This window comes from Budorcas taxicolor, chromosome 5 (genome assembly GCF_023091745.1).
Source record: "Budorcas taxicolor isolate Tak-1 chromosome 5, Takin1.1, whole genome shotgun sequence".
Lineage (NCBI taxonomy): Eukaryota > Metazoa > Chordata > Mammalia > Artiodactyla > Bovidae > Budorcas > Budorcas taxicolor.
In genome coordinates, this window is record NC_068914.1 from 89,250,768 (window position 1) to 89,255,730 (window position 4,963).

The 4,963-nt window shown below is 41.1% G+C and overlaps 1 non-coding gene and 1 pseudogene across 1 annotated transcript; both read left to right on the top strand.

Moving 5' to 3' along the window:
• The first annotated feature begins 664 nt into the window (after window positions 1–664).
• On the top strand, window positions 665–1,032 carry LOC128048132 (60S ribosomal protein L31-like; annotated as a pseudogene).
• Window positions 1,033–4,488: 3,456 nt separating this feature from the next.
• Window positions 4,489–4,638, top strand: LOC128049149 (small nucleolar RNA SNORA44). The gene has a single exon (XR_008199512.1). It is a non-coding gene; the product is annotated as a small nucleolar RNA SNORA44 (small nucleolar RNA).
• Window positions 4,639–4,963: the final 325 nt, after the last annotated feature.

Genomic DNA, 4,963 nt, shown 5'->3' on the forward strand with positions numbered 1-4,963 from the left:
ATGTTCATTGGAATCCTAAAAATATATGTTGTCTACTCAAGAGGTGATCTTATGAATTTAGAGTTGGAGAAATTTGAGTGAGAGATGTGAACTTTGGAGTCAACACCTATAATTCAGAAGATAGTATTCAAAATTATGATTTATGGATGAGATTCCAAAGGCAGAGTGTTCAGGGACTGGGCCTGGAGGCATGCCAGCAGAAAAACATTTTTAAATTGCAGAGTATTAAATAGTATGCATGTGTTTCATTCATTCATTGAACCCCTCGCTCAACAGGTATTTATTAAATACCTAGAAAGGATTAGGTTGTGTGCTGATATTGAAAATGCATTGATAATTAAAATAAACACTGCCCTGAGAACTTAGAGTTGCGGGGTGAAAGTGAAAGTGAAGTCGCTCAGTCGTGTCCAACTCTCTGCGACCCGTGGACTGTAGCCTACCAAACTCCTCCGTCCATGGGATTCTCCAGGCAAAAATACTGGAGTGGGTTGCCATTTCCTTGGGAGGTTGGAAATAGACCTTAATCAAATAATCCCAACCATACAATCACCAACATGAGAATGTATAAACTAATTGAGAGTGTCAGGGAATGCGTTTCTAAGAAAGTGATATTTACGCTAAGATCTAAAGATTAGTCGAGCTTTTCCAACCCCGGCCCTGCAGGATGGCTCCCGCAAAGGGCGGCGAGAAGAAGAAGGGCCGGTCCGCCATCAACAAGGTGGTGACAAGAGAATACACCATCAGCGCATCCATGGAGTGGGTTTCAAGAAGCGTGCCCCTAGGGCACTCAAAGAAATCCGGAAGTTTGCCATGAAGGAGATGGGAACCCCGGACGTGCGCATCGACACCAGGCTCAACAAAGCCGTCTGGGCCAAAGGGATCAGGAATGTCCCATACCAGATCCGTGTGCGGTTGTCCAGAAAACGTAATGAAGATGAAGAGTCGCCAAACAAGCTCTATACTTTGGTTACCTACGTGCCCGTCACCACTTTCAAAAATTTACAGTCAATGTGGATGAGAACTAATTGCTGATGGTAGAATAAAATTATTGAACTGCAAAAAAAAAAAAAAAAAATTGGTCGAGTCATGGGATGCTCAATAAAGTCTTATCAGCAGTGACTGATGGCCTCTGCTAGCTGACCCAGTGATAAGACTCTGACATGGAATTTCTGGGAAAGAGGAAGCAAAGCCTTTACCAGATGCAGGATGCTAGGCAAACTTGTCCTCTTCTGTGAGTGAAGCCTAGCGGGTATTTCAAATCACTCTGTGGAGGTTGTTCTTCACTGGGTACATAAATTCGCCTTACTTAAGAAGGGTAGTAAAATTAAAAAACATGAGTTTGAAAATTACTTGGAAAAATATTGCAAGGCACAGACAAAGTTTAAGCCCTGTTTGCACAATTGAAAAGTTGTCCTCCTCAGTCACATACTTCAGCAGGTCTTTGGGATAATTGCAGTGCAGACCCCTGTGCTTAGAACCTGCCTAACCCAGCAGCTGGCTCCATCCTGTCTGGGGAGAACAGACACACGTTTGGCATCAGGCAAGAGACTTCAGCCTGGAGCTAATACCTCCCTTTATATAAAACCCAGCACTGGGTGTTTACAGCCTACAATGTTATTAATTCTCTTTTCTACTTGAAGTACACAAAGCTAAGTAGGTTAAGGATTAAAGAGAGTACGTGAGAAAAGCAATTTTTCTTGTTTCACTTTTGTAATTTTAAAAGAAAACAAGGCTTAGAAAGATGGGATGGAGTTTCCCAGTAGAAACCACAGGATCAGGTTGCAATGTAATTGTCAGTGGTAAACAATGAGCTTTGGTAGGAGCTCACCGAGTTCAGTCATTAAAAGGCTGCTTCTAGCAGTTGTTAGAACTTTCCAAGGCTTTCCATAGCCATGAAGTTATGCCCTCTAAGTATCTTTTTCCTCTCCTCCTTTTACACCTTGCATAAGAATGTTCTAATCATAACGTAGTACATTCAAGGATTAAAAAATGAATTATGGAAGTAAATATAAAGCATGTATGGAAAGCAGACCATGTAGCTTATATTTATCAGCTATATTTTCATTGGCTTTTTGTTTCTTTTTTAATGTGTGTTTTCTTCTCATCTGTCTTTGAGCACATCACAAACCTTTTGGGAAGCTGTCTGTTCATTAATCTTTCATGCTGTTTCTTAGAGCAATTTTGTATTTGGTATTTTTACATTTTATAAATGTTGAGAGGGACTGTTGCATAAAATATTAATGACTTCATATAATACAGAGCTAGCTGTGATGTCAGTAGGTTTTTTTCCTTTGTGTTCCCCCAAATCTCACAGGGACAGTTAAGTACAGCACCTCATGGTTTAGAGTACATCATCCCCAAACCAAAACACTTTTGCTTTATGACCATCCATGTTCTGAAAACAGCATGTATTCAAAAGGCATGAGGCTGAAGCAAGGGAATAACAGAAGACACAAGGTAAAGTAGGAAAGGAGATAACATTGGCTGTGATCAGAGAAGAAAGGAAGAGGAAAATGGTCATTGAGACTAAAATTAGACAGGAGATTTCATAGTCTCTTATTTTTAGAGCTTTCCTAGTTTGATTCTTTTCCCAATATTTGCTGAATTTAGTATAAAGATGTTTAGCATTCACAGGGTCAGCCTGGATACCGACTGTTTGGATGGAGCAGGTACCTTCCACATAGAGTTAGCCTCTTTTTAGGAGCTGGACATGTCCATGACTTCTGTGGACAAGTAACAAAAATATATTCAAACCAGCTTCACCAAAAATGGGAAATTCACTTGAACAGATGCTAAGGTATCTCCCAGTACCAAAGGCAGGAAGTCTGCTGAGGGTCCAAAGAGATGGAACCTAGAAATCTTGGACCAGGGCAGCTGTTCTCTATTGGGATCCATGTGGATTTTTTCTGGTTTCTTAGCTTTATTCCTCTCACTGTCTCCATAGATTAGCTTCTCTGCTTCTTTGTGCACTGGGCCCTTCTCTTTGTCTGTTCTCTCAATTCCAGGGTCCCTGGTAAATTGATCATATTATAATATTCAAACTAAAAATGCTGGGTATAGAAAAACTTTTAGGCTCATGCCAACCAATAAATGGCCTTCCCTGGTGGCTCAGTGGTTAAGAATCTGCCTGCCAAGCAGGAGCTTCAGGTTCAATTCCTGGATCAGGAAGATCCCCTGGAGACGGAAATGGCAACCCACTCCAGTACTCTTGCCTGGAGAATCCCATGGACAGAGAAGCCTGATGGGCTACAGTTCATGAAGTTGCAGAAGTAGGACATGACTTAGCAACTAAACAACAACAACCAATGAATGGCCTCCCTCTGGATTAGATGCACCCTCTTACCCAGTCAGTTGAAGTCAGTGGAAGAAGCAGGGTCACATTACATAAATTCAACTTTAGCCATGTGGAATCCTTCTCAGAGAAGGGGAATTTGATGAGAATATCCAAAAGCTTTCTGTTACATTCTCATGCCTTAATTTTCACTTACTATTCCGTCTAGTCAAGGCTATAGTTTTTCCAGTACTCCTGTATGGATGTGAGAGTTGGACTATAAAGAAAGCTGAGCACCAAAGAATTGATGCTTTTGAACTGTGGTGTTGGAGAAGACTCTTGAGAGTCCCTTGGACTGCAAGGAGATCCAACCAGTCCATTCTAAAGGAGATCAGTGCTGAATATTCATTGGAAAGAATGATGCTGAAGCTGAAACAGTACAATTTGGCCACCTGATGCAAAGAACTGACTCACTGGAAAAGACCCTGGGAAAGACTGAAGGTGGGAGGAGAAGGGGACGAGAGAGGATGAGATGGTTGGATGACATCACTGACTCAAAGGACATGAGTTTGAGTAAACTCCAGGAGTTGGTGATGGACAGGGAGGCCTGGCGTGCCACAGTCCATGGGGTCACAAAGAGTCAGACACCACTGAGCGGCTGAACTGAACTGAACTGATTTCAGCTCTGAGGAAAACTCTAGAGGGGAGAGAGGAAGTGAGAAAGTCCTGGCTTGTCCACTGAAATTCTGACACAAATTATCCAGACACTGACAAATATTTATTGTCAAAATAAATTTTATTGCCACAAAATAGAAAGGTGGCAATGTACTGCAGGAAAGGAAAAATAGAAAGATGGTAAGCATGAATCATAATATTTAATTTCACAGTCATTTTCTTGCAATGAAATTTTAAAATTATTCTTATCTGGAAATGACTATATCTATACCCATACACAAATGTGTACATAACACCATCAGGAGACTTCAGGGAAATGTATGTTAAAGCCACCTTGAATATGATTCTGCACCTTTTCATGGATAAAATGAAAAGGATTGACAATTCTCTGTGAGGATGAGAGTGTGGAGAAAATAGAAACTCTCATATGTTACTGGTGGGAGTGTAGAATGGTACAACTTTGAGAACTGTTTGGTTACATAGAAACCTATACTATGATCCAGGAATTTCATCCTTAGGTTTATACTCAAAAGGAATGTCTGAAGGATATGTGCAAGAATGGTTATAGAACCTTTCTTTTTAAAAAAAATTTTTTTAGAGATCTCTAACTTCATGCTAAGAGCAGTTTGGAGAGACTTTGACAGAACAGGTCAACATAATATCTGCAACTTCCATTCGACTTTCCTATAATATAAAAAACTTTTTTCTTAATTAAAAAAATTTAGGGATGCTGCCATGCTTGCAGGATCTTGGTTTCCCAACCAGAGGTTAAACCTGGGCCACCACATCGAAAGCACTGAGTCTTAACTATTGGACCAGCAGAGAATTCCCCAGAAGCTTTTTTCACCTCCTTTTCTTCTTCTCCCTCCCCTCTTCCTCTCTGTACTCCCCTCCTGCCCCCCACTCCGCCTCCTGGGGACTGCCCAGTCAGTGGGCTGCAATTTTGATGGCTGTCGTCCTTGTGACATCATAGATGTCATCAACAGTGGTACAGTGCAATGCCCTGTTAGTTAAGCA